General features: G+C 44.2%; 1 protein-coding gene and 1 long non-coding RNA gene across 18 annotated transcripts in view; one reads left to right on the forward strand and one right to left on the reverse strand.

Annotated features, from left to right (window-relative positions):
• RABGAP1L (RAB GTPase activating protein 1 like) overlaps positions 1-13,020 on the reverse strand; it is a 246,713-nt gene that overhangs the window by 44,238 nt on the left and 189,455 nt on the right. The gene's annotated exons all lie outside the window — the stretch shown is intronic.
• Positions 1,319-4,329, forward strand: LOC142602692 (uncharacterized). The gene is made up of 3 exons (XR_012836455.1): positions 1,319-1,760; positions 1,847-2,351; positions 2,659-4,329. It is a non-coding gene; the product is annotated as an uncharacterized LOC142602692 (long non-coding RNA).

Below are 13,020 nucleotides of genomic sequence, written 5' to 3' on the forward strand. Positions count from 1 at the left end.
CTGGGTACTACGTAATTTCATAGTTTATTAAGCTGGAGAGGGACTGTTGACAAGGGCAGGGAGTGACAGCACAAGGGGAATGGCCTTAAGCCGAAGGAGGGGAGATTTGGATGAGATGTGAGGCAGAAATCCTTCCCTGTGAGGGTGCTGAGGCCCTGGCAGAGGTTGCCCAGAGAAGCTGTGGCTGCCCCTGGCTCCCTGGCAGTGGTCAAGGCCAGGTTGGATGGGGCTTTGGGCAACCTGGGCTAGTGGAGGGTGTCCCTGCCCATGGCAGGGGGTGGGACTGGATGGGCTGTGAGGTCCCTTCCAACCCAAACCACTCTGTGATTCTATGATTTCAGCTGGTTCTAAGCCTTCTCTGCCTCGTTCACAACTCGCCTTAGAATACCTGAGATAACTTAAAATACTTGCCCAAGCACCCAGCACATTTCTGAGCTCTGTGTGAATAACAGCACCAAAATGTCCACGCTAACATGAATAGCACAACTTGGCTTGCAAAATCTCAACCATATTAAAAAAACAGACGGAGCCGCAGGTCAGCAAAGGTTTTACAATCAGCGCTCCTCTGGATGTACATAAAAAGTTGACATCCCAGTGACAGCCGTGTGTTAAAGGACAAAAAAGACCAAGAGTTCATTTTGAAAAAATCAGAATACAGAATGAGCATGCCAAAGCACTCTCAGAAATACTTTAGTTTTCCAAAGGGGTAATTGAATGCTTAAAGCAAATAAAGGGAAAATTCAATTTGGACTTAAAACATCACCTTCCTCACGACACTTTGATGGAAAAAAATTACATTCGGCCTCATGCACTACCCCTGTTCTGCAGGACTGCATGTACAAAAACAAGCACTCACGTGCTTCTCTTTGTTCTTGTCCAGAGAAGGTCAGGTAATGGATGGATCATCAAAGCAGAAAAAATATTTTTCTACTAAAAAGAAGTCTATGATGAAAACTACAACAGACAGGCAAAGCAGCTGTCAGTCAGAGGCAGCCACAGGCAGCGAGGAGAGGACCAAAATGCAACAGCTGTGGAAGAATAGTCCGAGACTTAGCTTGTGAATATTGTGTCTGCTTGCTGAAACAAAAAGGAAAAAGAATATAAAAGCAAAAAGGGGGAAAAAACAGTTTGGTACCTGTTTGTTCCACATAAATCTCTACAGGATTAATCCTCCTCTTTCTCGAGCTACAGTATTGTGCTGGAGCTTGTGGGAGCATCTGAATTGTTTCCGCAGCCTGTACTGCTGAGCATGGCAGTTCTTCCATCCAAGTTACCATCGCAGCCTATCACCGAGGCTACCCCACCAAACACAGCCAGGCTCTGTATACCCACTTCCTGCTTTCCTGGTTGGGAAAAGTGATTCAAATCAGTCATCCTGATTTTTTGCTTGGCACGGAGGTTCTCTGGGTGACACAGGACGTAACTGCACATAAACCACTTCCACCTTCCCCCATTTTGGGAGCACGTCTAGAACAAACGACACAGTAACAGCTTCAACACGCTTCTGCTATCCTCCTCTATCCACATGCAGCCACTGCAAACGTTCTGCTGCTTTAGCCATACCCTAAACACTCCATCAGCAACCTGCTGCTCTGGCTGACACAATTTAAGGCAAATCTGTGTCCTGGCTGGGATCCCAACCCCACCCCACAAAAATGCAGTCGGTCCTGCAGAACCGCCTCTCCAGCAGGTGAAGGACAACCGTCTCTTTGCAGATCTAGTTAGGCTACATGAAACCTGGAACGCGGACACAGCTGGAGGTAAAGCAGCTAGAAATAAAGTAAGCAGAAAAATGGCTTAAAGCCATCTTTGTTCTGACCCTTTTTTTTTTTTTTCTTCCATTGAGGACCGTTGGGACCAGAGAGATTCCCGGCTGCTCTCTCCCAGCGAGTGCAGCAGTCCATGGCCAGCTACGCCTTTAAAGTATACTTTCAGCACACTCCTGGATGCCACTCCAGCTTGACAAATACCACGAGGAGTTTGCTCAGCAGATGAACAGGAACACCAGTAAAAATTGAGTAGAGGATGGTGTTGGAGAAAAGACAAACAGATATGCAAGTAAAGGCACCCTGCCGCAACTCGGAGGCTTACGGCTCTGCTTCCATGTTATGGAAGAAATCGGTTTGGCTATATACATAAAGAAGATGTATAAGTAAATAACTAAGGATAAGGGTGGGCTGCAGGAAAGCAGCTAGGCTGTAGCCCCTTCAGTATTTTGGAGGTTGCTTAGCAACAGGCTGGCTGCTGCAGGGCTAAAGTAGCATGAAATCAGCAGCTTTTCAGCAAAACCAAATGGAACGGGATACTGGGGCGGTGGCCGTCGATGGCAGCAAGGAGAAAAGCATTAACTGGTGAGTCCGATATGGTGGGCATCTCCTAGGAGCGTTTCCTGAGTGCGGGGGATCTTTAACTAATGTGGCCAAGGGGCTTTGTCCTGCCTGGGCACTGATATGTTCCAAAGGACACCCGGCAAGTTACTAATTCAATCTTGATTAAAATGATGCCCATTACAGTCACCTCATGGGTTAATTACTTATTAACAATATTAAAAAGCTCAAACCCAATCATATCAGACTACCCTTGCTATATTAGTGCCAGCTGGCTATACACCGCGTTTTTATTTGCAAAGTTATCTAATACATTCCCCCATTATCTCAGCTCTCGATGCCATCGCTGTATTCACTTAAGGAATTTGTTCCCTGTCAATCCTTTGAGCAACTCAAGCTCAACCGCACAGATCCACTTGTTCTGGCCACATAATTCCTCTGAATCATGTTGCTTCTCTAGCCTCCTGGAACAACCCCACGTGGACACGGAGAATCACGATACAGACAGCTGCTATTAGGGAGAACTGAGTAATGAGAACAGCAGGAACATGCGTACGCATTTCATGGAAGACTTAAGCGGGAGTTTTGAATGAAAGATTTTTCTGGGTCACTTAATCTGGGGCCAGATTGTACCACTTAATTGTTTTCCACTGCTAAATGTGCGTGAAGCTGGTCCCTGGCAGCGAGACACAACCAGGGACCCGCACGGCACAGGATCCACAGGAAGGTGGTGCAGGGCGGTGGTGGGGTCAGGAGGGACGCTAAGAGGCTTGGGCAGGCATTAAACCGGAGGAGGAAAGGGAAAACACAGTGGCCCTTTCCTCTGCTTTTTACACACACGCAGAGCAGTTCTGCAGGGTAGCTTTTATTTGTGTGGCACTTCAGAAACAGCGTAAGACCTACCTGGGGGCCTGCGTGTGACCCATATTCACTTGGAGCAGGGAAACTTCTGACCTGCATTTCATCCTCCTCAGTGCCCCACCACAGCACCTAACCGTTCCTGTGACTGGGGTGGAGTGCCAACAAGCCATCACCAGTTCCATAGGCAGTAAGTTACGGACTGTAGAGCAGTTTTCAGCCTTTAACATTTTCAGACCGATTTCTGGGTCCTTGGGGGCCGGCATAGAGACGCCTTTGGCGATGTTTTGTTTTCCTTTTTGTCTGGGGTTGAAAAGGCGGCAGCCGAGCGGCTGGTGAAACTGGTAGTGCTCCCTGAATTGAGCAAAATGAGTGACTGAAGGGAGATAGTCTTGGCTTAGGTCCCCAGAACCAAAGAAGTCAAAAGGAATTTTATTCTCCACTTTCCTAAGCGAGTCCTTGCAGGTGTGCATCCCAGGATTTAATCTCCCCAAAGAGATTAAAAAATACTGCTACATTAATGCAAATATACTGGTTACCAGGCATACAGCAACTGGCTCACATCACTCTCCACCACACAGGATTTTATTTAAAAGGTTAACTATTACCCAATACTGCATAATTTCCAGTGCTTAGCCCTATTTTATGGGGAAGTGGTATTGCTTACAGGGCTAGCAGCTGTGCGCATCGCCTGTTGAAGCTGGCTAACTCGTGTACGCCAGGGTCGGTGTAATACAGACGGGGTGCAGGGTCCTTCGCCCTGCTACTGATACCAGCACCCCGGGTCGGAAAGGGAAGGTACACAGGGATGAGGACAGAGGCAATTCCTTCCTCCCACAGGACGGACAGATGAGGCAGCTGCTCAGCCGTGGCACGAACCGAGCACAGAAGTAGAGCCAGGGGAGATCGGAAGTACTGGAAACGACCAGGGAGAAGAGATTTAATAAGTGAAGGTGCAGACAAGCCTGAATCTTGCATTCTGATCGTGTATTAAGAGCAGAAAAGAAGAAGTGGGAAGAGCAAATAGCATCAGCAATGCTTAGGAGTTGGAAAGAGAAGATGTATTGAAACACATACTTATTTCTCTTGCAATGTCACTCTGTCAACCGCCATGGTTTCCAGACTTTCAGAATTGAATTATATTGTAATTACTTCCTATTTGGACAAGGTCACAAAAATAAAAGCTCAGTACCTCCCTACATTACGGTCTGCTGTGTGTTCTTTACACTCCTGTAGCAGCCAAGTCTCCTTTTCTGATGTCAACAAATTTGCCTTCAGAACAGAACGCTGTTTTAGGTCCATTAGTGGAGTGTAAGGCCCATTAAAAACTTAAGAGCCATCATTACTGATCTTTCCGAGAAGCCTCCCAGAGCACAGATGTCTTTATCCTCCTGCTAATCCTTACAACTCACTTGATATCACAAAAGCAACAAAAAGGAACCAAATATGAAACCCAGACGTACGTAACCTCACGGCAGGTGCTTGTTCTACACACGCCCTCATGGCTGAGTAAGGATGTATGAAATCCCTTACGTCAGGGACTCGAAAACATTTCTCCGTTCTTTCCACCTCTCCCCCGCCCCCAAACTCCCATGACAGTACGTAACCTTGTAACGCTCTCCTGGGCGATGGATCAAAGGTTGAAAAGCCACAAGGCATATAGGTAAATAGTTCCTTTGTTCAAACAGGTACCCTGTAAACACTGCCTGTGACAAAGTCCTTCCACGAGACGTTATCGTTACTGACATTTTGTGGATGTTACAGTAAAGATGGATGGAAAACAAAGTGGGACTCTGGTGTTCCCAGGGGAGCCAGGGTTGCCAACAAGCCCCCGTGTGAGCTCTCAGCCCAGCGCTGGATCTATAAACGTGCTGCTCGATTCCCACTTGATTCAGCCATTAGGGCCTCAGCCTGCTTCTGGAGGAGCAGCTGCCTGATGGAGAGAGGTTGAGGAGAGCAAGCGGAACGCAAGGAGGACTCCGGCACGGCCCACAACCACCCGTCGTCCTCATTCACATCAGCAATTAGCGCTGTGCCTGTGATGAACCTTTCGCTTCAGGCTAGGAGGTCCTCTGCTGTCGGAGAGCAAGAGGAGGAGGTTTTCAAGGGTTACCAAGTCCAGGCAGTGCTTCCTTCCCCTTCGTGCCTTCATGGGGCTGCTTCCCCGGGCCCTGACCAGGAGCATGTTTGTCAAGTCCTGAAGTACTCGGGTTCATCCCATGGCTCTGGTGCATCTCAGGGCAAAGCAAAGAGCCACCTTGCAAAAATGGATTCCCCTGGGCTGGAGAGTCACCGCCTTTGTCAGAGCCCCTCGTCAAAACGCCCTGCTCGGAAACACAAACTGGCCCAAGCAAGATGCTGCGTTCTTACCCCATGCCCTTCCTCCTCTGAAAGGAACACACCCTGCTTCAGGCTGTGCTTAAAAAAGGAAAAAAAAAAAGTCAGTACTCTTGGAGGAAGTTCATTACAACACCAACCTGAATTTCACTTTGTATTACAAGAGAAGCAATGGCCAAATTTGCCTCTGAGCTTCCTGCTGCTATTAAAACCAACAGGATTTGTGTCTATATGGGCCTAGGTGAGGATGACGGTCTGGACGAGCTGCTGTAATGAAGAAAACTCTGTGCTGGGATCTATCTTCTGCAGGCACCAAACTGCAGCTCCTCTCAGCACAAGAGCCCCCTTTCATTTCTCCCTCATGGAGAAAGAAATGGCACTTACTATTTTCAGGACGACTTAAAATTTTAAAGTAATGCAGCGGTGACAGGGTGATGAAATCTTTTTTTTCTTATCTCTGACAGGTCAGGTAGATTGCAAAGTCATCAAAACCAACAGCCTGCCAATAAATTTTTCGTGTGTCATTGACAGTGGGAAAAGAGCCCAAAGTGGGGAAAATAGTTTATCAGAAGGCGCAGGCGTTACTGACTACAGCAGCTTGCAACAAGCTGCCTTCGGGGAGCACGGGAGCAAGCAGAACAACGTATTCTCGTTAGGCAGTTAGGGATCAAAGCCCTGATCCATTTCCAGTTTCTTCCACTGCTCTTGACTAGGTGAAATATAATCAATATTCCCCACTGCGTAAAGACGGAGCAGCCCGGGCGGCACAATCGGGTGGCTTACTCAGACTGCCATGAAATTGTTCCTCATGAGGATGGACGATAAGGTCATTGATCTCGTGCTCTACGCTACGGGTTAACAACAGGATTTCTGAGACAAAAAAAGAGCTGTTCAGCCAATCACTCGACTCTGCTAAGAACTTCAACTACAGGTTCATTTATTATTTTTTTCGGAGGTCAAAGCCTTAACCTCCGAGCCTCTCCAAGCTACGTCAGGCGCCGCGCGTTTACCTACGTGGAAGTGCAGCTGTATTTCTCATTTGGGAAGGGAGCGCTGCGGACCCCCTCCAGGTTGGTGCAACCTGCTGAAGCGGGTTTGCGGCTCTGCCGTCGCAGTCAGTGGTGACTCAACCTGACACGCCGTGCACGCGCACTGCACGTGCGCCGATGCTTCCAGATTTAAGGGATTATTTATTATGCTGATTAATTACTTAGAGATGAGATTTTCTGGTTTTTTCATGGTTTTTGACTAAGTTCACTTGCAGAATCGAATTCTGGTTAAGAACTATTGTCAAGGAAATGGCATTAATTAAGCAAAGGAAGCTGGAAGAATAATAAACAGATATGACAACATAACGAGGACTCAATCTTCATCTGCTGCTTGAACAATCAAATAGAAAAATCAGATACACGGTCAAGGCTTCCCAGCAAACAGACCCACAATAATGCGTTTTTAACTTTTTCTTATCATTTTAATTTTTGTCCCAGAGATAAGGACCGTGGGGGAGTGTGAGCAAAGAGGAGAAGGAACCTGTCATCCCCCGCACGGGTTCCACAACTCATCGGTAGGGCGGTGGGTGCCCATCTGAAACAGCAATGAGCGTAATGAACTTCTTCGGACAGAGCCTGCCTGATGTGGCAACGGGTTGGCGCTTCTCTGCTCGCGTGTTCACAGTACTGCATGAAAAATAATCATTTACGAAGGAATTATTTCAGATGTAAACAATACGAAACAGCCAAACGCCACAGCGCTATTTCAAAGTTTGTGAATGAGTAAACCGGCACACCGTCATTCTTAAATAAAATTAAACAGCTCTGCAAATGGAGATAAATATATTAGGACATTTCTATAGAGCACTTTCACTGGATTCTCCAAAGCCTCTAGCGTACAGCTCTTCACCTCTATTTACCAGCCTGAGGTAATTTATTTATGTCCAAACACAAACAAATTAAACAACATAAACAATTTAGCCCCGTGTTTACTACACTACTTACTCTCCACAAGATAAACAAAGCAATAATATGGTAAAAATAAAAGCAATTAACTCCAAGAAACCAGAGATACCTCAACCAAAGCGATAAGGAGATCCTAAAAATGTGAATATTGCCCTTATGAAGCACCCAGCTAAACTCCTACTTCAGCAGCTATCTATTGCTTAGGTAACAGTCAAATACCAACTCACTGAATTTAGCTGCGAACAGTATCAATAACGGCAAAAATAATACCTGGGGTTTGTAATGGAAAGTTATTAATAGGGACTTCGGTTCTAAAAGCTACTGTCACTGCAGAGCTCTGCATTTATAAAATGCATACGGCCAGCGTTCTATACTTAGTTTTGTTTGTTCGCTTATTTTCAAAGCAGAGAAATTCAACTGCAGGTGTCTGAGAAATCAAACACAAGCAAAAATGCCTAAAGACACTGTCCCCAGTGTCTTGTCTTTGTTTATTTGCAAAAGCTCTGAGGGCGGAAAAAGGAAACGCTGTTAGCCTTTGCCTTCCCCCCGTTATTTTTTAGTTTAGCTTTAGGTCTCAGTGCAGGTTGGTGCTTCAGAATTTGTCACCTCATTTCATCTGTCAAAACCCAAATGAAATGAAACAAACGTCTGGTCCCAACTGCTCTCTGCACTACACTGAGAACAAATCCCTGGTTTTTTCCCCAAGCCACCGCATGCTGTAGCCATTGGCTCCGGATTACCTGGGCTTTCTGTAACATAGTCATGACCTGTTTTTCCAATAACCTGAGCTTTAAATTCTGTAACACCTGTAGAAACAAAATAACCACAGCATTTCTGAGAAAGACACATATCAGAAAAGCTGATCAAATATGACACAAGGCAGCTTGAAATTTTTTGCCCAAATGCAATCTCTTCCAAATGCACAGATTCTAAGATTTCTAGGTGTAGAAATAAAGGATAATTCTCTTTGTGGGCACTGAACTCCCAGTAGACAACAGAGCTTCTTCCCTCACTGTTCAAAGGGGAGAATACAGAGTTCCTTTGGTCACAGGAACTGACTTCAAAAAAAAAAAAAAAAAAAAAAAAAGGCAGCAAGACTCTTCAGGGAGATGCAGTTTAAAAAAAGAGTTGTCACAGACAACACAAAGACTTAGGCTAGCAAGGGTTGCAGCATCGTGGCCCAGGGTCTTTTGTATGTGAAGAAAGAGATTTCCTCTGAATGACCCCTGTGGACTTACTGCTGAGATGATACCTGTTTCCTCAGATCTGACTGCTTGAAAGAGGGTCAAGAGAAGCACAGATGGATTTTCACCTCCAGGGAGATTTCTCCATCTTGAGTCTGAACAGTTTTGTTGATGCTGAAGACAATATCAAGGAAGACTTCTTGGCCAACACAAATACGGGGCACAGAGCTCATTTCTAGGCATTTCTGCATCTATACTTTTACCTACATGTCTGTCTCCACAAAATGGGAAAACCTGTGGCTTTGTTCCTCTTAATTATGGTCCCAAGTGCTGATCCTGGGATACATTTATTCTTCCTCTGCAGCCTCTTTGGCTTCACAGAAGTGACTTCGAAAAGGCTATCACCTTACTGTGAGAACAAGAGGTACTGCAAACCTGTCGGGCACCATCACCACAGGCTTTCTCCTTATTCAAACTCAAGGCATCCCTCAGAAAATCAGTTACAAGTTCCTGGGTTTCCTTCAAAGGAAGAGCAAGTTTAGACTTTCTGTTCTAAAGAACAACTAAGATGACTACTGTGCTGACAATAGTAACTCTAGACACTCTGCTGCTTGACGTACAGACAACTGGAGGCAGAAAACTTTGTATAGAACATTTTAACGTGTCACCGTATAGGAGGTTAGTCAATCCTCCAGCCAACCTGCATCTGGGAGTCGAATGTGCCCAATTCAGCTTAGGAAAAATTTTCAGAGTTGATTTAGACAAACCATGGCAAAGATGGCAGAAGACAGAACTGTCAAACAGCGTGAATCCCTGCCACCTTCATGTCTTGCTCTCTGTACTATTTTCAGAACCAAGGATGGAAAGGAGCCGTTATTCACCCAGGAGGAAAGAGCCAGATTGAAGAAGCTTAAGCCAAAAGACCTTCTGAGTACGCTTTCCTTCTTCGGTTCTGAACAGGAAAAGCCATGGCTCCTGACAGCACAAGGCTGAACACGAGCTTAGGTGGCCTGCTGGACCACAGAACAGTTTTCGGGTGTCACCCTCACCTTACTGAATTCAACCGCTGATACTGAGGGCAAATCTCATCACGGTATGTGCTGCGATACAGTTGCTGGGGATACAACGAATACTTCTATCCAATTTTCCACTTCAAACTTCTATAGTTCTTTAAAGATCCTTACCTTCGACACTGTTCTCGTTGATGCCATTACTCGTGAAAGTACAAGCACACACACCAACAAATGACTACTACAAGGACACAAAATATTTGTAATCGGGTTGCAAAGCTACTTTAGATGGTTGAAATGTGATTATATTTAATTATTAGTAATAACATCATATTCCTTCCCTGTTGATAAAAGTTCATAATATACCTGGTTTCATTTACAATGTCAACTCAGAGCAGATGAGAAAAAAACCCAAAGCCAAAACAACTGAACGGTTTTACTAATGCTTAAACACCATGAAAATATAACCTCACAACCAGGCAACGTGTCTGCTCGCTGGAAAGCCAGATATGTACAGTTCAAATAAATAAATATTTCATGGCTGAAGCTGATTTTTTTAAAAATGCATGACACTTTCTATATTGTTAACACTTATTACCAAGATGACAATAACATTGAACGCCCAGTTCCGCTGTAGGCACTTCAATCTGATTTTCAGGTGCCAGTTCATTGCGCTGTACTATACCAGAAAGCCAAGCAGAAAGGAGGAAGCTGAAGCCAGAGCAGGCATTAAAAATCACAACCCTCCTTACGACGACAATGGGATCCTGCACTTCGGAGATAACGGTGCAGACATAGCAAGCGGAATTGATCATTGGCTTTTAATAAGAAATCTCATACAGGCACAGCAGGGTTTTCTATAGATCTAAACACAATTCTTTTCAATTTGGTTTGGCCTTTTCTTGGGAAGTTGATAAATGAGCCATTTTTTTCCCTGTCCTTTATATAGGAAGATTAATTAGATACATCACTGGTAGAACCAAAGGAATAAAAGGCTTGTGCGGCTTCAGAGCCTTTCTGCAGTTATCTCCTTTGCTTTTCTGTTGTCTTACCACCTCTTACCATAGCAAAAAACTCCAAGTATCTAGATCAATATACGTATAAATACAAAGAGAGAGGGTGCACTAGAGAGAAGAGAGCGAGTTATTTTTACTCCTTTCCATTGAAATTCACATAAATCAATATATAACTCTCTGTTAAACCATGCCTGCAAAAAATTGCTTCCAGATAAAACAGCAACAGAGGTGTGAATAAAGTAATTCACCCACATCGGTAAGGCATGAGCTTCAAAACAGTGGTTTGAATTCAAAACATTTAAATAGCAACATTATTAAATCTGTTTTAAAACTATACAAAGAACAATTCTGAAATGAGACAAAGCTTAGCACAGCTCCTGCTACCTTCGCCTTTATTTTTTTGTCTCTGCTAGTAGAGCTATTCTCCATGAGCCACAGAAGGGTCCTGGTGCAAGCCACATCCTGGGGTGTGCTCAGGAGGCATCAACAACCCTGTCGGTACAGCGACCCGTGACAGAAATGTGTGTGTTTGCATTGAAAAAGGCGCATTTTTTTCTCAAGGTCATTTGCCTCTCTCACCTAAAGTGCTGAGAGCAGCAACCCCGTAACACCACTGGGTCTGCTGGGGAGCCTCATTTCCTCCAAAGAAGGAAGAGATTTACGTGCTTTAGAAGCTTCTCTTAGAAGAACTTCAATATACCAGGTCCTTCCTGCCACCGGTGGTGGTGGAAGATGAGAAAAGGACTCACTGTAATCCCTGAGCCACGTAAAACCAGGAAATTTTCAGAGGGAGAAAATCCCCCAATGAGACTTCATTTCTCCCATTCTGTACCTCAACTGACTGGAGTCGGGTGTAAGCATAGAGGTGATGGGTGTCCTATATCAAAATCAAAGGACAGTGCGATTTCTTTAGGATACACAGATCTCTACAAGAGAAATTGCATTACGAGATGTAAAAGGCAACTGAGGCAGATTTAGTGAGTATGCAGAATGTGTTAGTTGTTTTACTAAAATAGCACCATTAAGCTTATCCTTCATTCATCTAGAATAGGCTCCTTCTTTGTTCATTCGTTTATCAAATTGGGCTTCCAGAGACATAGAAAAACCTCTGAAATCCCTTGTAAAGAGAGAAAAATTAAAAACAGACACAGCCCTCAAAAGCATGAGAACAAAAACCATTGGTAATCATTCTGTGAAGTAGGAAATTAGGGTAATTCCTTATTCTAGAGGCATAATACACAGCCTGCTCCGGTCAGGTAGAAAATTATCATTCCTGAACTCATTTTCACAACCATAATCGCTACTGATGAAATTGCCCCTCCCTCTGTAAAGGCCATTGCAAAATGAAAGGTACGGTCTTTATAGATTAGAAAACTAACAGGAAGCAAAGGAGAACAATCCTCCATTCATTAAATCTAATTTTTCATCTTTTATTAAATTTCATTAACCCTTAAACTAGCATCTGACACCCTACTCGGAGAATTTATGTCTTTATGTCTGACTGTTCCTGAGCTGGGAAACGTGTGCAATATTGGGCTCTATCTGCCCTAAGAGTCTCGGCAGATGCCTTCATAGGCTCAGTATACCTGGTACTCCGCAAACGTTGGCTCTACTCCATCAGCCAGGTACTAACGAGACCCTGACTTTGCATAACAGCATGTAACACGCGCATGACAAAACCAAAGGGAAGTTTCTGAGGCCATGTTATTTCACAGTATGAATTAGTTCAAAACCTGCCCAAACCATGGAATGCTACCCAACAATCACCTGCTGGGAAATACTACTATTATTTCTAATTCCACTGACTTTGTAAATGATCAAAATTCAGACCTGGTGAGTAATCACCACGGATAATCCTTAATTGAATGAGACGTTCCCTACCACAGTTTATATACAATTTTCAATTAATAGGAGCTTTTTTCTTTGTATTTACAGAGCCGTTCCTAAAGGAGAGATTGATGCTAATTCTTTTTGTTTTAAAAACAGTACGATAAACCTATTTCCAATGCAGCACCTTCAAAATCCAAGGGTTAGGTCCTGAACTCATGAGTTAAAATCAAAAGTTGTGAAATTAAGGAGAAAAAACACCAAGCATTTTTTCATTTGCCTTCTCTAGAACAATGTCAGCTAGAGCTCAAGGAAAAAAAAAAAAGCAGCAGGGAGAGGTGGATTTTTATTACATGTTAAAGCCCTGTTTTGTTTTGCAGTAATGTGGGAACAAATAAAAAGAAATGCTGGGAAAGATACAGCCAGGCTATGAAACCTGACCACACCATGATTCTATTTTCATGGGTTTAATGTCTCACTAATTAGCTCAGAAACCTAAAGAAAAT

The sequence above is a fragment of the Balearica regulorum genome, chromosome 8, assembly GCF_011004875.1.
Source record: "Balearica regulorum gibbericeps isolate bBalReg1 chromosome 8, bBalReg1.pri, whole genome shotgun sequence".
NCBI classification, from domain to species: Eukaryota; Metazoa; Chordata; class Aves; order Gruiformes; family Gruidae; genus Balearica; species Balearica regulorum.